The 27,680-nt window shown below is 42.2% G+C and overlaps 1 protein-coding gene across 3 annotated transcripts in view; it reads left to right on the top strand.

Moving 5' to 3' along the window:
• The window catches only part of RICTOR (RPTOR independent companion of MTOR complex 2), a 611,164-nt gene that overhangs the window by 5,770 nt on the left and 577,714 nt on the right, over window positions 1–27,680 (top strand). The gene's annotated exons all lie outside the window — the stretch shown is intronic.

Here is a 27,680-nt window from a genome sequence, read left to right as displayed (position 1 = left end):
TTACTGCTTTGTTCCCCACCACTGTATGGGTATTGATAAATGGTCAAAGCAGAGAAATATTAATGTCTTGGTGGTTTCAATAATTTTAATGTTGATAAATCTAATACTAAATTTATGTGTTTAGTTGCATTTGGATGTTCATTTTATATAAGCAGTTGAAATTTTAGGGTTATCTATATATGGGTACACACACCAAACCTCCATCTTCCGCCTTGTAAGAATTTTGAAACTTTTTTTTCTTTTAATTTTCAATATATTTTACTACCCCTATGTGTGTGTGTTGTATGTATTTTAGCTAATCCGTAAACATGAATTTCTAAATATAAATGGTAGTGTGTTTTGCGGTATAGTTGTACTCACTAAAAATGATTTTATTCCCCTGTATCTATGCATTAAATCAGAAGTGGTCATGGTTGCACCACTGAATTTAGATGTTGTCGGTGTTGTCGGTGTAAACAACCCTGCTCATTCTGTTCTTCATCAGAGAGATCAAACAAATTAATTAATGTGAGCAATAATGCACACAGGGTTGCACACCCTGTCCGCCAAGGGGTTAACTGTCTCCAAGTATAGTAATATATATATATATATATATATATATATATATATATATGTGTTTTTATTATAATCACCTTCCAACCTCAGGGGTTGGAAAGTAAGGGCTCACCTATTACCAAACTGGGATCCTATTGACTTCTGTTAAATGGGAATAGGGTAGTATGGACCCTGAAAGAGGCAATAGGACATAATATGACTCCTATGGAGGTGGTGAAGAAAGTTTGTGCTTGAGTTTTATGATTTCTTCTATGATAAACGCTTCTAAGCATTCTGAAACCCAATTCCTCTGAGTATAGTGTTAATTTTAGGGTTTCCCTCATGTGGGAATCTTTTCAAGGCTTCTCTGTTATCGGTCGTAGGGATTCATCTCCTACCTCCCTTTTCAGATCAGCGACATACTCTTATATACCATTACCTCTGCTGATAGTTTTCAGTACTGGTTTGGCTATCTGCTATATGTGGATGGGTGTCTTTCGGTGAGTATGTATCATTATTTCTCCAACATTGGTGTGTCCGGTCCACGGCGTCATCCATTACTTGTGGGAAATATTCTCCCCCACAGGGAAAGGCAAGTAGAGCACACAGCAAGAGCTGTCCATATAGCTCCCCCTCTGGCTCCGCCCCCCAGTCATTCTCCTTGCCGCTCGGAACAAGTAGCATCTCCACGGGGATGGCGAGGAGTTTGTGGTGTTAGTTGTAGTTTTTTATTTCTTCTATCAAGAGTTTATTTTAAAATAGTGCTGGCTTGTACTATTTACTCTACAACAGAAAAGTGATGAAGATTTCTGTTTAAGAGGGCTATGATTTTAGCACAAGTAACTAAAATCCATTGCTGTTACCACGCAGGACTGTTGAAACTAGAGAACTTCAGTTGGGGGTAACAGCTTGCAGACTCATCTGCTTCAGGTATGACTAGTCTCCTTCTAACAACACAGGCTAATGCTAGATGACAGTCATTTTTCCCCTCAGGGAAAACGGTAAGCCATTTTTCTTTCACCTCAGCAAAAAAGATAACAGGCTTCCCCTTTTTGAATTTTATGCTGGTAGACACTGTTAGGGGCCAAATCGATTGGTTTTTATTGCAATATCATGGCATATGAAATGTTTTATGAGCTCATATACACTTGGGGACGTTTTTTATTGATCTGGCTTGTTTTAGACACCTAAATCTAGTCAGGAAGGCCCCTTCACTCTAGTGTACTGAGGGAGGAGGCCTCGTTTTGGCGCTTCAGCTGCGCAGTTGATTTTCAAGGCAGTGCATGCAGTCTCATGTGAGAGGGTCCTGTGGCTAAGAAAGTGACTCCAGAAGGCTTATTTCTGTGGATGGTTGACCCCTAAGGAAGGTAAAAGCTACAGCAATGCTGTAGCAGGGATTGTGGTGTATAAAAACGGTTAAATCCAACAATTTGCTCCGGTTTGCTTGTTTTAAGAGCTAGAGTCTCCATATTTGCTGTGCAATACTTTATAAGCATTAAGACACTGGGGTCCAAATTTCATAAAAATCGGATATTGCCTTCATAGTTTTTTGAACATTCAGAAATAAAGTGTGTCATTTTATTATTTAAAGAGACAGTAACGTTTTTGTTTAAAATCGTTTTTATTGCATTGTTTGCCTGCCTAAATCTGTTTAACATGTCTGGGCCATCAGATAACCTATGTTCTGTGTGTGTAGAGACAAATGTGGTTCCCCCTTCGAGTGTTTGTGATGATTGTGCCATAGCGTCCAAACAAAATAAGGACAGCTCTGTTACATTTCATAATGTTGCCCAAGATGATTTATCTAATGAAGGTAGTGGGGATAGTTCTACATCCTCTCCTTCTGTGTCTACACCAGCTTTGCCCGCGCAGGCGACACCTAGCGCGCCAGTGCTTATTTCTATGCAACAATTGACAGCAGTAGTGGATAATTCTATAGCAAATCTTTTATCCAAACTGCCAGCATTTCAGAGAAAGCGTGATTGTTCAGTTTTAAATACAGATAAAAAGAATGAACAATCAGACGCTGACGATGCCTTATCTATTTTACCCTCACATCAATCAGAATTGGCTGTGAGGGAAGGGCTGTCTGAGGGTGAAATTTCAGACTCAGGAAAAATTTCTCAACAGGCAGAACCTGATATAGTAGCATTTAAGTTTAAGCTAGAACATCTCCGCGCTTTGCTTAAGGAGGTATTAGCTACTCTGGATGACTGTGATTCTATAGTAGTACCAGAGAAGTTGTGCAAATTGGACACATTTTTAGAGGTCCCAGTGCACGACGATGCTTTTCCTATACCCAAGAGGGTAGCGAGCATAGTGGATAAGGAGTGGGAGAAGCCAGGTGTACCCTTTGCCCCACCTCCTATATTTAAGAAAATGTTTCCCATAATAGACCCTTGAAGGGACGCATGGCAGACGGTCCCGAAGGTTGAGGGAGCTGTTTCAACACTAGCAAAGCGCACAACTATTCCTATAGAGGACAGCTGCACTTTCAAAGATCCTATGGATAAAAAATTGGAAGGATTGCTTAAAAAGATTTTTGTTCAGCAAGGGTTCATCCTTCAACCAGCTACGTGTGTTATTACTGTCACTTCAGCGGCGTCCTTTTGGTTCGAGGAACTAGAAAGGTCGCTCCAGAAAGAGACTTCCTGTGAAGAAGTCATGGACAGAATTCACGCATTAAAGTTAGTTAATTCCTTTATATTGGATGCCGCCTTTCAAATAACGAAATTGGCGGCGAAAAACTCAGGTTTTGCTATAGTAGCGCGGAGGGCGCTTTGGCTAAAATCCTGGTCGGCAGATGTGTCGTCCAAGACTAAGTTACTTAATATTCCTTTCAAGGGTAAGACCCTTTTTGGGCCGGAATTGAAGTAAATTATTTCAGACATCACTGGGGGTAAGGGCCATGCCCTCCCACAGGATAGGCCTTTTAAGGCTAAGAACAAGTCTAATTTTCGTTCCTTTCGCAATTTCAGGAACGGACCGGCTAATAACTCCACTGCCACTAGACAAGAAGGTAACGCGGCCCAGCCCAAACCCGCTTGGAAGCCCATGCTAGGCTGGAATAAGGGTAAACAGACCAAGAAACCTGCTGCTGCTACCAAGACAGCATGAAGGAGTAGCCCCCGATCCGGGACCGGATCTGGTAGGGGGCAGACTATCTCTCTTCGCTCAGGCTTGGGCAAGAGATGTTCCGGATCCCTGGGCACTAGAGATAGTCTCCAAGGGATACCTACTAGACTTCAAGGGACTTCCTCCAAAGGGAAGATTCCACCTGTCTCGCTTATCTTCAGACCAGATAAAGAAACAGGCATTCTTACATTGTGTAAGAGACCTATCAAAGATGGGAGTGATAAACCCAGTCCCCTCCGGGGAACAAGGTCTAGGTTTTTACTCAAACCTGTTTGTGGTTCCCAAAAAAGAGGGAACTTTCAGGCCAATTCTGGATTTAAAGATATTAAACAAGTTCCTCAGAGTTCCATCCTTCAAAATGGAAACCATTCGGACAATCTTGCCGACAATCCAGCAGGGTCAATATTTGACTACCGTGGATCTAAAGGATGCATATCTGCATATCCCAATACACAAAACTCATCATCAGTTCCTGAGGTTCGCTTTTCTGGACAAACATTACCAGTTCGTGGCTCTTCCATTCGGTTTAGCCACCGCTCCCAGAATTTTCACAAAGGTGCTAGGTTCCCTTCTAGCGGTCCTAAGGCCGAGGGGCATCGCTGTAGCACCTTATCTAGACGACATCCTAATCCAAGCGTCGTCTCTTTCCAAAGCAAGGGCCCACACGGACATTGTGTTGGCTTTTTCTCAGATCTCACGGGTGGAAGGTGAACATAGAAAAGAGTTCACTGTCACCGTCCACAAGGGTTCCTTTTCTGGGAACAATAATAGATTCTGTGGAAATGAAGATCTTCCTGACAGAAGTGAGAAAGTTAAAGCTTCTAAACGCTTGTCGAGTTCTTCATTCTATTCCTCAACCCTCCATAGCTCAGTGCATGGAAGTAATAGGACTAATGGTCGCAGCAATGGACGTGGTTCCTTTTGCTCGAATTCATCTAAGACCATTACAGCTGTGCATGCTCAATCAGTGGAATGGGGACTATACAGACTTGACCCCCTGGTTGACCCAGGATCACCTGTCTCAGGGAATGAGTTTCCGCAGACCGGAGTGGGTCATTGTCACGACCGACGCCAGCCTCTTGGGTTGGGGCGCGGTCTGGGACTCTGAAAGCTCAGGGTCTATGGTCTCAAGAAGAGTCTCTTCTCCCGATAAACATTTTGGAACTAAGAGCAATATTCAATGCGCTCCTGGCTTGGCCTCAACTAGCGGAAGCCAGGTTCATAAGGTTTCAGTCGGACAACATAACGACTGTTGCGTACATCAATCATCAGGGGGGAACAAAGAGTTCCTTGGCGATGAGCGAGGTGTCCAAGATCTTCAAATGGGCGGAGGATCACTCCTGCCATCTATCTGCAATTCACATCCCAGGTGTAGACAACTGGGAGGCGGACTATTTGAGTCGTCAGACTTTCCATCCGGGGGAGTGGGAACTCCACCCGGAGGTCTTTGCCCAGTTAACCCAATTATGGGGCATTCCAGACATGGATCTGATGGCGTCCCTTCAGAACTTCAAGATTCCTTGTTACGGGTCCAGATCCAGGGATCCCAAGGCGACCCTAGTGGATGCATTAGTGGCGCCTTGGTCGTTCAACCTAGCGTATGTGTTTCCACCGTTTCCTCTCCTTCCCAGGCTCATAGCCAGGATCAAACAGGAGAAGGCCTCGGTGATTCTGATAGCTCCTGCGTGGCCACGCAGGACTTGGTATGCAGACCTGGTGATTATGTCATCGGCTCCACCATGGAAGCTACCTTTGAGACAGGATCTTCTAGTACAAGGTCCATTCGAACATCCAAATCTAGTTTCTCTGCAGCTGACTGCTTGGAAATTGAACGCTTGATTTTATCCAAGCGTGGGTTTTCAAATTCTGTGATAGATACTCTGGTCCAAGCCAGAAAACCTGTGACTAGAAAGATTTACCATAAAATATGGAAAAAATATATCTGTTGGTGTGAATCCAAGGGATTCTCCTGGAGTAAGATTAAAATTCCAAAGATTCTCTCCTTTCTCCAAGAAGGTTTGGATAAAGGGTTGTCAGCGAGTTCTCTAAAGGGACAGATTTCTGCTTTATCTGTCTTGTTACACAAACGACTGGCAGCTGTGCCAGATGTACAAGCTTTTGTTCAGGCTTTGGTCAGAATCAAGCCTGTTTACAGACCCATGACTCCTCCTTGGAGTCTAAATTTAGTTCTTTCAGTTCTTCAAGGGGTTCCGTTTGAACCTTTACATTCCATAGATATTAAGTTACTATCTTGGAAAGTTCTGTTTTTGGTTGCTATTTCTTCTGCTAGAAGAGTTTCTGAATTATCTGCTTTGCAGTGTAATCCACCCTATCTGGTTTTCCATTCAGATAAGGTTGTTTTGCGTACTAAGCCTGGTTTTCTTCCAAAAGTTGTTTCCAACAAGAATATTATCCAGGAAATAGTTGTTCCTTCTCTGTGTCCGAATCCAGTTTCAAAGAAGGAACGTTTGTTACACAATTTAGATGTAGTTCGTGCTTTAAAGTTCTATTTAGAAGCAACAAAAGATTTTAGACAAACCTCATCTTTGTTTGTCGTTTACTCTGGTAAGAGGAGAGGTCAAAAAGCTACTGCTACCTCTCTTTCTTTCTGGCTGAAAAGCATTATCCGATTGGCTTATGAGACTGCCGGACGGCAGCCTCCTGAACGAATCACAGCTCACTCTACTAGGGCTGTGGCTTCCACATGGGCCTACAAGAACGAGGCTTCTGTTGATCAGATATGTAAGGCAGCGACTTGGTCTTCTCTGCACACTTTTGCCAAATTCTACAAATTTGATACTTATGCTTCTTCAGAGGCTATTTTTGGCAGAAAGGTTTTGCAATCCGTGGTGCCTTCCATTTAGGTAACCTGATTTGCTCCCTCCCTTCATCCGTGTCCTAAAGCTTTGGTATTGGTTCCCACAAGTAATGGATGACGCCGTGGACCGGACACACCAATGTTGGAGAAAACAGAATTTATGCTTACCTGATAAATTACTTTCTCCAACGGTGTGTCCGGTCCACGGCCCGCCCTGGTTTTCCTAATAAGGTTGAAATTTTTTTTCTTTATACACTACAGTCACCACGGCACCCTATAGTTTCTCCTTTTTCTCCTAACCGTCGGTCGAATGACTGGGGGGCGGAGCCAGAGGGGGAGCTATATGGACAGCTCTTGCTGTGTGCTCTCCTTGCCTTTCCCTGTGGGGGAGAATATTTCCCACAAGTTATGGATGACGCCGTGGACCGGACACACCGTTGGAGAAAGTAATTTATCAGGTAAGCATAAATTCTGTTTTTAAGACACTCAGCTATGGTTTGGCGCTTTTTGTATTAATATAAAGTTTTAAATATATGTATTTTACTTATATTTGCCATGAGTCAGGTCTATGTATATTTCCCTTTGCAGTCTGGCAGTTTCGTTATGGGAATCATGTTTTAGGAAGTTTGTCTAACCTGAGTTATAGTCTTTTTCTCTTGTTAAGTGTAGTCAGTCCACGGGTCAACCATTACTTATGGGATTATATCTCTTCCCCAACAGGAAGTTGCAAGAGGATCACCCAAGCAGAGCTGCTATATAGCTCCTCCCCTCACATGTCATATCCAGTCATTCTTTTGCAACCTAACTAAAGATAGGTCGTTGTGAGAGGTCTGTGGTGTTTTTAAACTTTTGCTTCTTCGGAGGCTATTTTTGGGAGAAAGGTACTTCAGGCAGTGGTTCCCTCCGTTTAAAGTTCCTGCCTTGTCCCTCCCTTCATCCGTGTACTTTAGCTTTGGTATTGGTATCCCATAAGTAATGGATGACCCGTGGACTGACTACACTTAACAAGAGAAAACATAATTTATGCTTACCTGATAAATTTATTTCTCTTGTAGTGTAGTCAGTCCACGGCCCGCCCTGTCTTTTAAGGCAGATCTAAATTTTAATTAAACTCCAGTCACCACTGCACCCTATAGTTTCTCCTTTCTCGTCTTGTTTCGGTCGAATGACTGGATATGACATGTGAGGGGAGGAGCTATATAGCAGCTCTGCTTGGGTGATCCTCTTGCAACTTCCTGTTGGGGAAGAGATATAATCCCATAAGTAATGGATGACCCGTGGACTGACTACACTACAAGAGAAATAAATTTATCAGGTAAGCATAAATTATGTTTTTTCATCTTGACTTGTTTTTTCTTTTGATAAACGTGCGGAAAAATTAGGCTTCCAAGGGGGCAAAATGCTGTTTTCTCCTGTTAAGTGTAGTCAGTCCACGGGTCATCCATTACTTATGGGATATTAACTCCTCCCCAACAGGAAGTGCAAGAGGATCACCCAAGCAGAGCTGCTATATAGCTCCTCCCCTCTACGTCATACCCAGTCATTCTCTTGCACCCAACTAATAGATAGGATGTGTGAGAGGACTGTGGTTATTAAACTTAGTTTTTATTTCTTCAATCAAAAGTTTGTTATTTTAAACGGCACCGGAGTGTGTTGTTTTTTCTCAGGCAGCATTTGAAGAAGAATCTACCTGAGTTTTGTGTATGATCTTAGCGGACGTAACTAAGATCCGTTTGCTGTTCTCGGCCATTCTGAGGAGTGAGGTAACTTCAGAACAGGGGACAGCGGGCAGGTTCACCTGCAAAGAGGTATGTTGCAGTATATTATTTTCTAAGGAATGGAATTGACTGAGAAAATACTGCTAATACCGATATAATGTAAGTACAGCCTTAAATGCAGTAGTAGCAACTGGTATCAGGCTGATATGTATGTATGTTTACACTTAAGTATTTCTGGGGAATGGCACTTCACTGGGAAAATACTGTATGCATATAACTTTTAGCCTAACTTGCAGTGTGAGCGACTAGCAGCAGGCTTTTTAATGACATTTCATAAATTAGATTTTAAACGTTTGCTGGCATGTTAAATCGTTTAATTATCTGAGGTACTTGGTGAAAAATTATTTTGGGCGTTATTTTCCACATGGCTGTCGTTTGTTTTGAATTAAAACAGTTTACTGAGCTTCCCTCACTGTTGTATTGTGAGTGGGAGGGGCCTATTTTGGCGCTTTTACTACGCATTAGAAATTCAGTCACAGTCTGCCTTCTTCTCCCTGCATGATCCAGGACGTCTCTACAGAGCTCAGGGGTCTTCAAAACTAGTTTTGAGGGAGGTAATCACTCACAGCAGACCTGTGAGACTGTGCTTTGACTGTGATAAAAACGCTTATATTTTCAATTGTTATCCGTTTTTCTGATATTAAGGGTTAATCATCCATTGCTAATGAGTGCAATCCTTTGCTAAATTTATGCATTTACTGTGAAAATTTGGTTTCTATAACTAATCCGGTTCATTGTTATTCAACTGTGACAGTTTTTGTGTGCTTCTTAAAGGCACAGTAACGTTTTTTATAGTGCTTGCAAATTTATTTGAAAGTATTTTCCAAGCTTGCTAGTCTAATTGCTAGTTTGTTTTAACATGTCTGACATAGAGGAATCTCTTTGTGCAATATGTTCAAAAGCCAATGTGGAGCCCAATAGAAATTTGTGTACTAATTGCATTGATGCTACTTTAAATAAAAGTCAATCTGTACATTTTAAGAAAATTTCACCAGACAACGAGGGGAAAGTTATGCCGACTAACTCTCCTCACGTGTCAGTACCTGCATCTCCCGCTCAGGAGGTGCGTGATATTGCGACGCCAAGTACATCAGGGCGGCCATTACAAATCACTTTACAAGACATGGCTAATGTTATGACTGAAGTTTTATCTAAATTACCAGAACTTAGAGGTAAACGCGACCACTCTGGGGTGAGAACAGAGTACGCTGATAATGTTAGAGCCATGTCTGATACTGCGTCACAAATGGCAGAACATGAAGACGGAGAGCTTCATTCTGTGGGTGACGGATCTGATCCAAATAGACTGGACTCACATTTCAAATTTTAAATTTAAGCTTGAGAACCTCCGTGTATTATTGGGGGAGGTATTAGCGGCTCTGAATGATTGTAACACGGTTGCAATCCCAGAGAAATTATGTAGGCTGGATAGATACTATGCGGTACCGGCGTGTACTGACGTCTTTCCTATACCTAAGAGACTTGCAGAAATTATTACTAAGGAGTGGGATAGGCCAGGTGTGCCCTTTTCCCCCCCTCCTATATTTAGAAAAATGTTTCCAATAGACGCCACCACACGGGACTTATGGCAGACGGTCCCTAAGGTGGAAGGAGCAGTTTCTACTCTGGCTAAACGTACCACTATCCCGGTGGAGGATAGCTGTGCCTTTTCAGACCCAATGGACAAAAAATTAGAGGGTTACCTTAAGAAAATGTTTACTCAACAAGGTTTTATATTACAACCTCTCGCATGCATTGCGCCTGTCACGGCTGCGGCGGCATTTTGGTTTGAGTCTCTAGAGGAGACCATTAGCTCAGTTCCATTGGTTGAAATCATAGACAAGCTTAGAGTCCTTAAGCTAGCTAATTCATTTATTTCTGATGCCGTAGTACATTTAACTAAGCTTACGGCTAAGAATTCCGGATTCGCCATCCAGGCGCGCAGAGCGCTGTGGTTAAAATCCTGGTCAGCCGATGTGACTTCTAAATCTAAATTGCTTAACATACCTTTCAAAGGGCAGACATTATTTGGGCCCGGTTTGAAAGAAATTATCGCTGACATTACTGGAGGTAAGGGACATGCCCTGCCTCAAGACAGAGCCAAACCAAGGGCTAGACAGTCTAATTTTCGTGCCTTTCGTAACTTCAAGGCAGGAGCAACATAAACTTCCTCCGCTACAAAACAGGAAGGAACTGTTGCTCGTTACAGACAGGGCTGGAAACCTAACCAGACCTGGAACAAGGGCAAGCAGGCCATAAAACCTGCTGCCGCCCCTAAGACAGCATGAATTGAGGGCCCCCGATCCGGCAACGGATCTAGTAGGGGGCAGACTTTCTCTCTTCGCCCAGGCTTGGGCAAGAGATGTCCAGGATCCCTGGGCGTTAGAGATCATATCCCAGGGATATCTTCTGGACTTCAAAGCTTCTCCTCCAAAAGGGAGATTTCATCTTTCAAGGTTGTCAACAAACCAGACAAAGAAAGAGGCGTTTCTACGCTGTGTTCAAGATCTTTTATTAATGGGAGTGATCCACCCGGTTCCGCGGTCGGAACACGGACAAGGGTTTTACTCAAATCTGTTTGTAGTTCCCAAGAAAGAGGGAACCTTCAGACCAATCTTGGATTTAAAGATCCTAAACAAATTCCTAAGAGTTCCATCGTTCAAAATGGAAACTATTCGGACAATCTTACCCATGATCCAAAAGGGTCAGTACATGACCACAGTGGATCTAAAGGATGCGTACCTTCACATACCGATTCACAGGGATCATTACCGGTACCTAAGGTTTGCCTTCCTAGACAGGCATTATCAGTTTGTAGCTCTTCCCTTCGGGTTAGCTACGGCTCCAAGAATCTTTACAAAGGTCCTGGGCTCTCTTCTGGCGGTACTAAGACCGCGAGGAATAGCGGTAGCTCCGTACCTAGACGACATTCTGATACAAGCGTCAAATTTCCAAACTGCCAAGTCTCATACAGAGTTAGTTCTGGCATTTCTAAGGTTGCATGGGTGGAAGGTGAACATAGAAAAGAGTTCTCTATTGCCACTCACAAGAGTTCCCTTCTTGGGGACTCTTATAGATTCTGTAGAAATTAAAATTTACCTGACAGAGGACAGGTTAACAAAACTTCTAAATGCTTGCCGTGTCCTTAATTCCATTCAACACCCGTCAGTGGCTCAATGCATGGAGGTAATTGGCTTAATGGTAGCGGCAATGGACATAGTACCTTTTGCACGCCTGCATCTCAGACCGCTGCAATTGTGCATGCTAAGTCAGTGGAATGGGGATTACTCAGATTTGTCCCCTATGCTGAATCTGGATCAAGAGACCAGAGATTCTCTTCTATGGTGGCTTTCTCGGCCACATCTGTCCAGGGGGATGCCCTTCAGCAGGCCAGACTGGACAATTGTAACAACAGACGCCAGCCTACTAGGTTGGGGCGCTGTCTGGAATTCCCTGAAGGCTCAGGGATCATGGACTCAGGAGGAGAGTCTCCTTCCAATAAACATTCTGGAATTGAGAGCAGTTCTCAATGCCCTTCTGGCTTGGCCTCAGTTAGCAACTCTGAGGTTCATCAGGTTTCAGTCGGACAACATCACGACTGTGGCTTACATCAACCATCAGGGAGGGACAAGGAGTTCCCTAGCGATGATGGAAGTATCAAAGATAATTCGCTGGGCAGAGTCTCACTCTTGCCACCTATCAGCGATCCACATCCCAGGTGTGGAGAACTGGGAGGCGGATTTCCTAAGTCGCCAGACTTTTCATCCGGGGGAGTGGGAACTTCATCCGGAGGTCTTTGCCCAAATACTTCGGCGTTGGGGCAAACCAGATATGGATCTCATGGCGTCTCGCCAGAACGCCAAGCTTCCTTGTTACGGGTCCAGGTCCAGGGACCCGGGAGCGGTCCTGATAGATGCTCTGACAGCACCTTGGACCTTCAAGATGGCTTATGTGTTTCCACCCTTCCCGATGCTTCCTCGATTGATTGCCAGGATCAAACAGGAGAAAGCATCGGTGATTCTAATAGCGCCTGCGTGGCCACGCAGGACCTGGTATGCAGATCTAGTGGACATGTCATCCTGTCCACCTTGGTCTCTGCCTCTGAGACAGGACCTTCTAATTCAGGGTCCTTTCAAACATCAAAATCTAGTTTCTCTGAAGCTGACTGCATGGAGATTGAACGCTTGATTTTATCAAAGCGTGGATTTTCGGAGTCAGTAATTGATACCTTAATACAGGCTAGGAAACCTGTTACCAGGAAAATTTACCATAAAATATGGCGTAAATATTTACACTGGTGCGAATCCAAGAGTTACTCATGGAGTAAGGTTAGGATTCCTAGGATATTGTCTTTTCTACAAGAAGGTTTAGAAAAGGGTTTATCTGCAAGTTCTTTAAAGGGACAGATCTCAGCTCTGTCCATCCTTTTACACAAACGTCTGTCAGAAGTTCCAGACGTTCAGGCTTTTTGTCAGGCTTTGGCCAGGATTAAGCCTGTGTTTAAGACTGTTGCTCCACCATGGAGCTTAAACTTAGTTCTTAACGTTTTACAGGGTGTTCCGTTTGAACCCCTTCATTCCATTGATATCAAGCTGTTATCTTGGAAAGTTCTGTTTCTAATGGCTATTTCCTCGGCTCGTAGAGTCTCTGAGTTATCGGCTTTACATTGTGATTCTCCTTATCTGATTTTTCATTCAGACAAGGTAGTTCTACGTACTAAACCTGGGTTCTTACCTAAGGTAGTCACTAACAAGAATATCAATCAAGAGATTGTTGTTCCATCATTGTGCCCTAACCCTTCTTCAAAGAAGGAACGACTTCTGCACAATCTAGACGTAGTCCGTGCCTTGAAATTTTATTTACAGGCAACTAAAGATTTTCGCCAAACATCTTCCCTGTTTGTAGTTTATTCTGGTCAGAGGAGAGGTCAAAAAGCATCTGCTACCTCTCTCTCTTTTTGGCTTCGTAGCATAATACGTTTAGCCTATGAGACTGCTGGACAGCAGCCTCCTGAAAGAATTACAGCTCATTCTACGAGAGCTGTGGCTTCCACGTGGGCCTTTAAGAATGAGGCCTCTGTTGAACAGATTTGCAAGGCTGCAACTTGGTCTTCTCTTCATACTTTTTCCAAATTTTACAAATTTGACACTTTTGCTTCTTCTGAGGCTGTTTTTGGGAGAAAGGTTCTTCAGGCAGTGGTTCCTCCTGCCTTTCCCTCCCGTCATCCGTGTACTTCTAGCTTTGGTATTGGTATCCCATAAGTAATGGATGACCCGTGGACTGACTACACTTAACAGGAGAAAACATAATTTATGCTTACCTGATAAATTCCTTTCTCCTGTAGTGTAGTCAGTCCACGGCCCGCCCTGTTTTTTATGGCAGGTCTAAAATTTAAATTAAATTCCAGTCACCACTGCACCCTATAGTTTCTCCTTTCTCGTTTGGTTTCGGTCGAATGACTGGGTATGACGTAGAGGGGAGGAGCTATATAGCAGCTCTGCTTGGGTGATCCTCTTGCACTTCCTGTTGGGGAGGAGTTAATATCCCATAAGTAATGGATGACCCGTGGACTGACTACACTACAGGAGAAAGGAATTTATCAGGTAAGCATAAATTATGTTATTTATTGCGTCATTCTTGGTGCGAGAATTTTTTGCCGTAAATGTGCGTCTGTAATAATGCAAGTTAGTCATTTCCTGCGTCTTAGTTGACACAAGGTTGTTTGGCACAAAATTGTGTTTGTTATGATGCGAGTTGAGTCATTTTGCGGATATTTGTTGGCGCCAATTTTTTTTTCAACTTCCTTTTCGGTCATGTGTCATTCTTGGCGCCAAGAAATGTAATTTAATTTTACCCCACTTCCTATTTGCTCCTTGCCTTCTTTATGCTCAGAGGGCTATGCTATTTGCCTTTTTGTCAATTTTAGCATTTGCATTTTTTCCCATTCCTGAAACTGCTATATGCAGAAATAAGATATTTCTGTTTAAATGTTATTTTTTTCTTTTTCATTTTACAAGATGTCTCAATCTGATCCTGTCTCAGAAGCTGCTGTAGGAACCATGCTGCCTGAACACAGTTCTACCAAAGCTAAGTGTATCGGTTGTAAGCTAGTGGAGATTATATTTCTAGCTGTAGTATGTAACAGTTGGCATGATAAGTTTTTGCATGCAGAAAAGGTTTCTATTAGTGATAGTACAGTATCTGTTCCTTCGACATCTAAAGTACATGATATCCCTGTTGATATGAAAAATTATAATGCTGAAGCGATACAGAAGTCTATGGCTGCTATTACGCCTTCAAATAAACGTAAAAGGTCTTTTAAAACTTCTCATAATACTAATGAAATTTGTAATGACCGACAACATACTGATATATCCACCTCTGATGAGGATTTCTCTGATTCGGAAGATCTTACCTCAGACATTGAAACTGATAAATCAACTTATCTTTTTAAGATTGAGTATATTCGTTCTTTGTTAAAAGAAGTGTTTATTACATTGGATATTGAGGAGTCTGGACCTCTTGATAATAAATCCAGTAAACATTTAAATTCTGTTTATAAACCTCCTGTGATTACTCCCGAGGTTTTTCCTGTTCCTGATGCTATTTCTAATGTGATTGCTAAGGAATGGTCTTAAGCCTGGTGATACTTTTGTTCCTTCTTCAAGGTTTAAAAAGTTGTATCCTTTGCCAGTAGCTAAGTTAGAGTTTTGGGAAAAAGACCCTAAGGTTGATGGGGCTATTTCTACTCTTGCTAACCGTACTACTATTCCTATGGAAGATAGTACCTCTTTTAAGGATCCTCTAGATAGGAATTTTGAATCTTATCTAAGGAAAGCTTATTTACATTCTGGCTATATTCTTAGACCTGCCATTTCTTTGGCTGATGTTGTGGCTGCATCAACTTTTCTTTCATGTAATTAGCAAGAGTCCATGAGCTAGTGACGTATGGGATATACATTCCTACCAGGAGGGGCAAAGTTTCCCAAACCTTAAAATGCCTATAAATACACCCCTCACCACACCCACAATTCAGTTTTACAAACTTTGCCTCCGATGGAGGTGGTGAAGTAAGTTTGTGCTAGATTCTACGTTGATATGCGCTCCGCAGCAAGTTGGAGCCCGGTTTCCTCTCAGCGTGCAGTGAATGTCAGAGGGATGTGAGGAGAGTATTGCCTATTTGAATGCAGTGATCTCCTTCTACGGGGTCTATTTCATAGGTTCTCTGTTATCGGTCGTAGAGATTCATCTCTTACCTCCCTTTTCAGATCGACGATATACTCTTATATATACCATTACCTCTGCTGATTCTCGTTTCAGTACTGGTTTGGCTTTCTACAAACATGTAGATGAGTGTCCTGGGGTAAGTAAATCTTATTTTCTGTGACACTCTAAGCTATGGTTGGGCACTTTTATATAAAGTTCTAAATATATGTATTCAAACATTTATTTGCCTTGACTCAGGATGTTCAACATTCCTTATTTTCAGACAGTTAGTTTCATATTTGGGATAAATGCATTTGTTTCAATCATTTTTTCTTACCTTTAAAAATTTGACTTTTTCCCTGTGGGCTGTTAGGCTCGCGGGGGCAGAAAATGCTTCATTTTATTGCGTCATTCTTGGCGCGGACTTTTTTGGCGCAAAATTTTTTTTCTGTTTCCGGCGTCATACGTGTCGCCGGAAGTTGCGTCATTTTTTGACGTTTTTTTGCGTCAAAAATGTCGGCGTTCCGGATGTGGCGTCATTTTTGGCGCCATTTTTGGCGCCAAAAGCATTTAGGCGCCAAATAATGTGGGCGTCTTTTTTGGCGCTAAAAAATATGGGCGTCATTTTTGTCTCCACATTATTTAAGTCTCATTATTTATTGCTTCTGGTTGCTAGAAGCTTGTTCACTGGCATTTTTTTCCCATTCCTGAAACTGTCATTTAAGGAATTTGATCAATTTTGCTTTATATGTTGTTTTTTTCTTTTACATATTGCAAGATGTTCCACGTTGCAACTGAGTCAGAAGATACTACAGGAAAATCACTGCACAGTGCTGGAGCTACCAAGCTAAGTGTATCTGCTATAAACTTTTGGTATCTGTTTCTCCAGCTGTTATTTGTATTGCATGTCATGTCAAACTTATTAATGCAGATAAAATTTCCTTTAGTACTGTTACATTACCTGTTGCTGTTCCGTCAACATCTAATTTCTCCAACATAGGTGTGTCCGTTCCACGGCGTCATCCTTACTTGTGGGATATTCTCTTCCCCAACAGGAAATGGCAAAGAGCCCAGCAAAGCTGGTCACATAATCCCTCCTAGGCTCCGCCTACCCCAGTCATTCTCTTTGCCGTTGTACAGGCAACATCTCCACGGAGATGGCTTAGAGTTTTTTAGTGTTTAACTGTAGTTTTTATTATTCAATCAAGAGTTTGTTATTTTGAAATAGTGCTGGTATGTACTATTTACTCAGAAACAGAAAAGAGATGAAGATTTCTGTTTGTATGAGGAAAATGATTTTAGCAACCGTCACTAAAATCCATGGCTGTTCCACACAGGACTGTTGAGAGCAATTAACTTCAGTTGGGGGAACAGTGTGCAGTCTCTTGCTGCTTGAGGTATGACACATTCTAACAAGACGATGTAATGCTGGAAGCTGTCATTTTCCCTATGGGATCCGGTAAGCCATGTTTATTTCGATCGTAAATAAGGGCTTCACAAGGGCTTATTAAAACTGTAGACTTTTTCTGGGCTAAATCGATTCATTATTAACACATATTTAGCCTTGAGGAATCATTTTATCTGGGTATTTTGATATAATAATATCGGCAGGCACTGTTTTAGACACCTTATTCTTAGGGGCTTTCCCAAAGCATAAGCAGAGCCTCATTTTCGCGCCGGTGTGGCGCACTTGTTTTTGAGAGGCATGGCATGCAGTCGCATGTGAGAGGAGCTCTGATACTTAGAAAAGACTTTCTGAAGGCGTCATTTGGTATCGTATTCCCCTTTGGGCTTGGTTGGGTCTCAGCAAAGCAGATACCAGGGACTGTAAAGGGGTTAATGTTCAAAACGGCTCCGGTTCCGTTATTTTAAGGGTTAAAGCTTCCAAATTTGGTGTGCAATACTTTTAAGGCTTTAAGACACTGTGGTGAAAATTTGGTGAATTTTGAACAATTCCTTCATGTTTTTTCGCAATTGCAGTAATAAAGTGTGTTCAGTTTAAAATTTAAAGTGACAGTAACGGTTTTATTTTAAAACGTTTTTTGTACTTTGTTATCAAGTTTATGCCTGTTTAACATGTCTGAACTACCAGATAGACTGTGTTCTGAATGTGGGGAAGCCAGAATTCCTATTCATTTAAATGAATGTGATTTATGTGATAATGATAATGATGCCCAAGATGATTCCTCAAGTGAGGGGAGTAAGCATGGTACTGCATCATTCCCTCCTTCGTCTACACGAGTCTTGCCCACTCAGGAGGCCCCTAGTACATCTAGCGCGCCAATACTCCTTACTATGCAACAATTAACGGCTGTAATGGATAATTCTGTCAAAAACATTTTAGCCAAAATGAACACTTATCAGCGTAAGCGCGGCTGCTCTGTTTTAGATACTGAAGAGCATGACGACGCTGATAATAATATTTCTGAAGGGCCCCTAACCCAGTCTGATGGGGCCAGGGAGGTTTTGTCTGAGGGAGAAATTACTGATTCAGGGAACATTTCTCAACAGGCTGAACCTGATGTGATTGCATTTAAATTTAAGTTGGAACATCTCCGCATTCTGCTTAAAGAGGTATTATCCACTCTGGATGATTGTGACAAGTTGGTCATCCCAGAGAAACTTTGTAAAATGGACAAGTTCCTAGAGGTGCCGGGGCTCCCAGAAGCTTTTCCTATACCCAAGCGGGTGGCGGACATTGTTAATAAGGAATGGGAAAGGCCCGGTATTCCTTTCGTCCCTCCCCCCATATTTTAAAAAATTGTTTCCTATGGTCGACCCCAGAAAGGACTTATGGCAGACAGTCCCCAAGGTCGAGGGAGCGGTTTCCACTTTAAACAAACGCACCACTATACCCATAGAGCATAGTTGTGCTTTCAAAGATCCTATGGATAAAAAATTAGAAGGTTTGCTTAAAAAGATGTTTGTTCAGCAAGGTTACCTTCTACAACCAATTTCATGCATTGTCCCTGTCGCTACAGCCGCATGTTTCTGGTTCGATGATCTGATAAGAGCTGTCGATAGTGATTCTCCTCCTTTGGAGGAGATTATGGACAGAATCAATGCTCTCAAATTGGCTAATTCTTTCACCCTAGACGCCACTTTGCAATTGGCTAGGTTAGCGGCTAAGAATTCTGGGTTTGCTATCGTGGCGCGCAGAGCGCTTTGGTTGAAATCTTGGTCGGCTGATGCGTCTTCCAAGAACAAGCTACTTAACATTCCTTTCAAGGGGAAAACGCTGTTTGGCCCTGACTTGAAAGAGATTATCTCTGATATCACTGGGGGTAAGGGCCACGCCCTTCCTCAGGATCGGCCTTTCAAGGCAAAAAATAAACCTAATTTTCGTCCCTTTCGTAGAAACGGACCAGCCCAAGGTGCTACGTCCTCTAAGCAAGAGGGTAATACTTCTCAAGCCAAGCCAGCTTGGAGACCAATGCAAGGCTGGAACAAGGGAAAGCAGGCCAAGAAACCTGCCACTGCTACCAAGACAGCATGAAATGTTGGCCCCCGATCCGGGACCGGATCTGGTGGGGGGCAGACTCTCTCTCTTCGCTCAGGCCTGGGCAAGAGATGTTCTGGATCCTTGGGCGCTAGAAATAGTCTCCCAAGGTTATCTTCTGGAATTCAAGGGACCTCCCCCAAGGGGGAGGTTCCACAGGTCTCAGTTGTCTTCAGACCACATAAAAAGACAGGCATTCTTACATTGTGTAGAAGACCTGTTAAAAATGGGAGTGATTCATCCTGTTCCATTAAGAGAACAAGGGATGGGGTTCTACTCCAATCTGTTCATAGTTCCCAAAAAAGAGGGAACGTTCAGACCAATCTTAGATCTCAAGATCTTAAACAAGTTTCTCAAGGTTCCATCGTTCAAGATGGAAACCATTCGAACTATTCTTCCTTCCATCCAGGAAGGTCAATTCATGACCACGGTGGATTTAAAGGATGCGTATCTACATATTCCTATCCACAAGGAACATCATCGGTTCCTAAGGTTCGCATTCCTGGACAAACATTACCAGTTCGTGGCGCTTCCTTTCGGATTAGCCACTGCTCCAAGGATTTTCACAAAGGTACTAGGGTCCCTTCTAGCTGTGCTAAGACCAAGGGGCATTGCTGTAGTACCTTACTTGGACGACATTCTGATTCAAGCGTCGTCCCTTCCTCAAGCAAAGGCTCACACGGACATTGTCCTGGCCTTTCTCAGATCTCACGGGTGGAAAGTGAACGTGGAAAAGAGTTCTCTATCCCCGTCAACAAGGGTTCCCTTCTTGGGAACAATAATAGACTCCTTAGAAATGAGGATTTTTCTGACAGAGGCCAGAAAAACAAAGCTTCTCTTGTCGGATACTTCATTCCGTTCCTCTTCCTTCCATAGCTCAGTGCATGGAAGTGATCGGGTTGATGGTAGCGGCAATGGACTTAGTTCCTTTTGCGCGCATTCATCTAAGACCATTACAACTGTGCATGCTCAGTCAGTGGAATGGGGACTATACAGACTTGTCTCCGAAGATACAAGTAAATCAGAGGACCAGAGACTCACTCCGTTGGTGGCTGTCCCTGGACAACCTGTCACAAGGGATGACATTCCGCAGACCAGAGTGGGTCATTGTCACGACCGACGCCAGTCTGATGGGCTGGGGCGCGGTCTGGGGATCCCTGAAAGCTCAGGGTCTTTGGTCTCGGGAAGAATCTCTTCTACCGATAAATATTCTGGAACTGAGAGCGATATTCAATGCTCTCAAGGCTTGGCCTCAGCTAGCGAGGGCCAAGTTCATACGGTTTCAATCAGACAACATGACAACTGTTGCGTACATCAACCATCAGGGGGGAACAAGGAGTTCCCTAGCGATGGAAGAAGTGACCAAAATCATTCTATGGGCGGAGTCTCACTCCTGCCACCTGTCTGCTATCCACATCCCAGGAGTGGAAAATTGGGAAGCGGATTTTCTGAGTCGTCAGACATTGCATCCGGGGGAGTGGGAACTCCATCCGGAAATCTTGGCCCAAGTCACTCAGCTGTGGGGCATTCCAGACATGGATCTGATGGCCTCTCGTCAGAACTTCAAAGTTCCTTGCTACGGGTCCAGATCCAGGGATCCCAAGGCGGCTCTAGTGGATGCACTAGTAGCACCTTGGACCTTCAAACTAGCTTATGTGTTCCCGCCGTTTCCTCTCATCCCCAGGCTGGTAGCCAGGATCAATCAGGAGAGGGCGTCGGTGATCTTGATAGCTCCTGCGTGGCCACGCAGGACTTGGTATGCAGATCTGGTGAATATGTCATCGGCTCCACCTTGGAAGCTACCTTTGAGACGAGACCTTCTTGTTCAGGGTCCGTTCGAACATCCGAATCTGGTTTCACTCCAGCTGACTGCTTGGAGATTGAACGCTTGATTTTATCGAAGCGAGGGTTCTCAGATTCTGTTATTGATACTCTTGTTCAGGCCAGAAAGCCTGTAACTAGAAAGATTTACCACAAAGTTTGGAAAAAATATATCTGTTGGTGTGAATCTAAAGGATTCTCTTGGGACAAGGTTAAGATTCCTAGGATTCTATCCTTCCTTCAAGAAGGATTGGAAAAAGGATTATCTGCAAGTTCCCTGAAGGGACAGATTTCTGCCTTGTCGGTGTTACTTCACAAAAGACTGGCTGCTGTGCCAGATGTTCAAGTCTTTGTTCAGGCTCTGGTTAGAATTAAGCCTGTTTACAAACCTTTGACTCCTCCTTGGAGTCTCAATTTAGTTCTTTCAGTTCTTCAGGGGGTTCCGTTTGAACCCTTGCATTCCGTTGATATTAAGTTATTATCTTGGAAAGTTTTGTTTTTAGTTGCAATTTCTTCTGCTAGAAGAGTTTCAGAATTATCTGCTCTGCAGTGTTCTCCTCCTTATCTGGTGTTTCATGCAGATAAGGTGGTTTTACGTACTAAACCTGGTTTTCTTCCAAAAGTTGTTTCTAACAAAAACATTAACCAGGAGATTATCGTACCTTCTCTGTGTCCGAAACCAGTTTCAAAGAAGGAACGTTTGTTGCACAATTTGGATGTTGTTCGCGCTCTAAAATTCTATTTAGATGCTACAAAGGATTTTAGACAAACATCTTCCTTGTTTGTTGTTTATTCTGGTAAAAGGAGAGGTCAAAAAGCAACTTCTACCTCTCTCTCTTTTTGGATTAAAAGCATCATCAGATTGGCTTACGAGACTGCCGGACGGCAGCCTCCCGAAAGAATCACAGCTCATTCCACTAGGGCTGTGGCTTCCACATGGGCCTTCAAGAACGAGGCTTCTGTTGATCAGATATGTAGGGCAGCGACTTGGTCTTCACTGCACACTTTTACCAAATTTTACAAGTTTGATACTTTTGCTTCTTCTGAGGCTATTTTTGGGAGAAAGGTTTTGCAAGCCGTGGTGCCTTCCATTTAGGTGACCTGATTTGCTCCCTCCCTTCATCCGTGTCCTAAAGCTTTGGTATTGGTTCCCACAAGTAAGGATGACGCCGTGGACCGGACACACCTATGTTGGAGAAAACAGAATTTATGTTTACCTGATAAATTACTTTCTCCAACGGTGTGTCCGGTCCACGGCCCGCCCTGGTTTTCTTAATCAGGTCTGATAATTTATTTTCTTTAACTACAGTCACCACGGTACCATATGGTTTCTCCTATGCAAATATTCCTCCTTAACGTCGGTCGAATGACTGGGGTAGGCGGAGCCTAGGAGGGATCATGTGACCAGCTTTGCTGGGCTCTTTGCCATTTCCTGTTGGGGAAGAGAATATCCCACAAGTAAGGATGACGCCGTGGACCGGACACACCGTTGGAGAAAGTAATTTATCAGGTAAACATAAATTCTGTTTTTCAGAGTGTTCCTGATAACATAAGAGATTTTATTTTTTTAAATCCATTAAGAAGGCTATGTCTGTTATTTCTCCTTCTAGTATACATAAAAGTCTTTTAAAACTTCTCTTTTTTTCAGATGAATTTTTAAATGAACATCATCATTCTGATACTGATAATGGTTCTTCTGGTTCAGAGGTTTCTGTCTCAGAGGTTGATGCTGATAAATCTTTGTATTTGTTCAAGATGGAATTTATTCGTTCTTTACTTAAAGAAGTGTTATTTGCATTAGAAATAGAGGATTCTGGTCCTCTTGATACTAAATGTAAACGTTTAAATAAGGTTTTTAAATCTCCTGTAGTTATTCCAGAAGTGTTTTATCTCCCTGATGCTATTTCTGAAGTAATTTCCAGGGAATGGAATAATTTGGGTAATTTATTTACTCCTTCTAGATGTTTAAGCAAATTATATCCTGTGCCATCTGACAGATTAGAGTTTTTTGGGACAAAAATCCCTAAGGTTATGGGGCTGTCTCTACTCCTGCTAATGTACTACTATTCCTATAGCAGATAGTACTTCATTTAAGGATCCTTTAGATAGGAAAATTGAATCCTTTCTAAGAAAAGCTTACTTATGTTCAGGTAATCTTCTTAGACCTGCTATATTTTTAGCGGATGTTGCTGCAGCTTCAACTTTTTGGTTAGAAGCTTTAGCGCAACAAGTAACAGATCATAATTTTATAGCATTATTATTATTCTATAACATGCTAATAATTTTATTGGTGATACCATCTTTTGATATCATTAGAGTTGATGTCAGGTATATGTCTCTAGCTATTTTAGCTAGAAAAGCTTTATGGATTAAACTTGGAATGCTGACATGTCTTCTAAGTCAACTTTGCTTTCCCTTTCTTTCCAGGGTAAATAATCATTTTCGTTCCTTTCCTCACAACAAGGAACAAAAGCCTGATCCTTCATCCTCAGGAGCGGTATCAGTTTGGAAACTATTTCCAGTTTGGAATATATCCAAGCCTTATAGAAACCTATAGCCAGCTCCTAAGTACCTATGAAGGTGCGGCCCTTATTCCAGCTCAGCTGGTATGGGGCAGATTACGTTTTCTTCAAAGAAATTTGGATCAATTCCGTTCTTAATCTCTGGTTTCAGAAACATTGTTTCAGAAAGGTACAGAATTGGCTTCAAGTTAAGGCCTCCTGCTAAGAGATTCTTTTCTTTCCCGTGTCCCAGTTAACACAGCAAAGGCTCAGCATTTCTGAAATGTGTTTCAGATCTAGAGTTGGCTGGAGTATTTATGCCAGTTCCAGTTCTGGAACAGGGGCTGGGGTTTTATTTTATCTCTTCATTGTACCAAAGAAGGTCAATTCCTTCAGACCAGTTCTGGATCTATCATTATTGAATCGTTATGTTTGGATACCAACATTCAAGATGGTTACTGTAGGACTATCCTGCCTTTTGTTTAGCAAGGGCATTATATGTCTACAATAGATTTACAGGATGTGTATCTGCATATTCCGATTCATCCAGATCACTTTTAGTGTCTGAGATTCTCTTTTTAGACAAGCATTACCAGTTTTGTGGCTCTACCGTTTGGCCTAGCCTCAGTTCCAAGAATTTTTTTCAAAGGTTCTCGGTGCCCTTCTTTCTGTAATCAGAGAATAGGGTTTTGGTATTTCCTTATTTGGACGATATCTTGGTACTTGCTCAGTCTTCTCATTTTCGAAGAATCTCATACAAATCGACTTGTGTTGTTTTCTTCAAGTTCATGGTTGGAGGATCAATTTACCAATCAGTTCATTGATTCCTCAGACAAGGGTAACCTTTTTAGGTTTCTAGATAAATTCAGTGTCTATGACTCTGTCCTTGTCAGACAAGAGAAGTTTAACATTGATATCAGCTTGTCAAAACCTTCAGTCACAATCATTCCCTTTGGTAGCCTTATGCATGGAAATGTTGGGTCTTAGGACTGCCGCATCAGATGCGATCTCCTTTGCTCGTTTTCACATGCGACCTCTTCAGCTCTGTATGCTGAACCAATGGTGCAGGGATTACTCAAAGATATCTCAATTATCTTTAAACCGATTTTACGACACTCTCTGACATGGTGGACAGATCACCATCGTTTAGTTCAGGGGGCTTCTTTGTTCTTCCGACCTGGACTATAATCTCAACAGATGCAAGTCTTACAGGTTGGGGAGCTGTGTGGGGGTATCTGACGGCACAAGGGGTTTGGGAATCTCAGGAGGTGAGATTTCCGATCAATATTTTGGAACTCCGTGCAATTTTCAGAGCTCTTCAGTCTTGGCCTCTTCTGAAGAGAGAGTTGTTCATTTGTTTTCAGATAGACAATGTCACAACTGTGGCATACATCAATCATCAAGGAGGGACTCACAGTCCTCTGGCTATGAAAGAAGTATCTCGAATTTTGGTTTGGGCGGAATCCAGCTCCTGTCTAATCTCTGCGGTTCATATCCCAGGTATGGACAATTGGAAAGCGGATTATCTCAGTCGCCAAACGTTGCATCCGGGCGAATGGTCTCTTCACCCAGAGGTATTTCTTCAGATTATTCAAATGTGGGAACTTCCAGAAATAGATCTGATGGCTTCTCATCTAAACAAGAAACTTCCCAGGTATCTGTCCAGATCCCGGGATCCTCAGGCGGAGGCAGTGGATGCATTATCACTTCCTTGGAAGTATCATCCTGCCTATATCTTTCCGCCTCTAGTTCTTCTTCCAAGAGTAATCTCCAAGATTCTGAAGGAATGCTCGTTTGTTCTGCTGGTAGCTCCGGCATGGCCTCACAGGTTTTGGTATGCGGATCTTGTCCGGATGGCCTCTTGCCAACCGTGGACTCTTCCGTTAAGACCAGACCTTTTGTCTCAAGGTCCTTTTTTCCATCAGGATCTGAAATCCTTAAATTGATTGAGATTGAACGCTTGATTCTTGGTCAAAGAGGTTTCTCTGACTCTGTGATTAATACTATGTTACAGGCTCGTAAATCTGTATCCAGAGAGATATATTATAGAGTCTGGAAGACTTATATTTCTTGGTGTCTTTCTCATCATTTTTCTTGGCATTCTTTTAGAATACCGAGAATATTACAGTTTCTTCAGGATGGTTTAGATAAGGGTTTGTCCGCAAGTTCCTTGAAAGGTCAAATCTCTGCTCTTTCTGTTCTTTTTCACAGAAAGATTGCTATTCTTCCTGATATTCATTGTTTTGTACAAGCTTTGGTTCGTATAAAGCCTGTCATTAAGTCAATTTCTCCTCCTTGGAGTTTGAATTTAGTTCTGGGGGCTCTTCAAGCTCCTCCATTTGAACCTATGCATTCATTGGATATTAAATTACTTTCTTGGAAAGTTTTGTTCCTTTTGGCCATCTCTTCTGCCAGAAGAGTTTCTGAATTTTCTGCTCTTTCTTGTGAGTCTCCTTTTCTGATTTTTCATCAGGATAAGGCGGTGTTGCGAACTTCTTTTGAATTTTTACCTAAGTTGTGAATTCCAACAACATTAGTAGAGACATTGTGGTTCCTTCATTATGTCCTAATCCTAAGAATTCTAAGGAGAAATCGTTGCATTCTTTGGATGTTATTAGAGCTTTGAAATATTATGTTGAAGCTACTAAGTCTTTCCGAAAGACTTCTAGTTTATTTGTTATCTTTTCCGGTTTTAGAAAGGCCAGAAAACTTCTGCCATTTCTTTGGCATCTTGGTTGAAATCTTTATTTCATCTTGCCTATGTTGAGTCGGGTAAGACTCCGCCTCATAGGATTACAGCTCATTCTACTAGGTCAGTTTCTACTTCCTGGGCGTTTAGGAATGAAGCTTCGGTTGATCAGATTTGCAAAGCGGTAACTTGGTCCTCTTTGCATACTTTTACCAAATTCTACCATTTTGTTGTATTTTCTTCTTCTGAAGCAGTTTTTGGTAGAAAAGTACTTCAGGCAGCGGTTTCAGTTTGAATCTTCTGCTTATGTTTTTCATTAAACTTTATTTTGGGTGTGGATTATTTTCAGCAGGAATTGGCTGTCTTTATTTTATCCCTCCCTCTCTAGTGACTCTTGTGTGGAAAGATCCACATCTTGGGTAGTCATTATCCCATACGTCACTAGCTCATGGACTCTTGCTAATTACATGAAAGAAAACATAATTTATGTAAGAACTTACCTGATAAATTCATTTCTTTCATATTAGCAAGAGTCCATGAGGCCCGCCCTTTTTTGTGGTGGTTATGATTTTTTTGTATAAAGCACAATTATTCCAATTCCTTATTTTATATGCTTTCGCACTTTTTTCTTATCACCCCACTTCTTGGCTATTCGTTAAACTGAATTGTGGGTGTGGTGAGGGGTGTATTTATAGGCATTTTAAGGTTTGGGAAACTTTGCCCCTCCTGGTAGGAATGTATATCCCATACGTCACTAGCTCATGGACTCTTGCTAATATGAAAGAAATGAATTTATCAGGTAAGTTCTTACATAAATTATGTTTTTTGTTGGATAGCTTAGCACATCAGGAATAAGATTCTGATTTACATAGCATTGTTCATTTGCTTCAACATGCTTATTTTATCTGTGATGCTATTTTTGATATCATCAAGATTGATGTTAAATCTATAGCTTTGGCTATTTTAGCTTTATGGCTCAAATCATGGAATGCTGACAAAATATCTTAATCTAGGTTACTATCTCTATCATTCCAGGGTAATAATTTGTTTGGTTCCCAGTTGGATTCTATTATTTCCACTATTACTGGGGGGAAGGGAGTTTTTTTGCCCCAAGATAAAGTCTAAGGGTAAATCTAAAGCTTCTAATTGGTTTTGTTCCTTTTGTCAGAATAGAGAACAGAAAACCACTCCTTCCCCTAAGGACTCTGGCTCCAATTGGAAGCCATCTTCGAGTTGGAATAAATCCAAGCCTTATAAGAAACCAAAGCCAGCCCCCAAGACTGCATGAAGGTGCGGCACTCAATCCAGTTCTGCTGGTGGGGGGCAGATTTAATTTTTTTCAAGAAGTTTGGGCAGGTTCAGTTCAGAATATTGTCTCTCAGGGGTATTGAATAGGTTTCAGAATAAGACGACCTGTGAAAAGATTTTTTTCTCTCTCACGTTCCAACAAATCCTGTGAAAGCTCAGGCCTTTCATGATTGTTTCAGATCTAGAGCTTTCAGGGTTAATTGTACCAGTTCCACTTCTGGAACAGGGTCTGGGTTTTTATTCAAATCTATTCATTGCCCCAAAGAAGGAAAATTCTTTCAGACCAGTTCTGGATCTGAAGTTTTTGAATCAATTTGTAAGGGTCCCAACTTTCAAGATGGGGACTATAAGGACTATTCTGCCTTTTGTTCAGCAAGGTCATTATATGTCC

Source organism: Bombina bombina, chromosome 2 (genome assembly GCF_027579735.1).
Source record: "Bombina bombina isolate aBomBom1 chromosome 2, aBomBom1.pri, whole genome shotgun sequence".
Lineage (NCBI taxonomy): Eukaryota > Metazoa > Chordata > Amphibia > Anura > Bombinatoridae > Bombina > Bombina bombina.
Note: the sequence above shows the minus strand (reverse complement) of the source record. Positions and strands in the feature narration are given on the sequence as shown.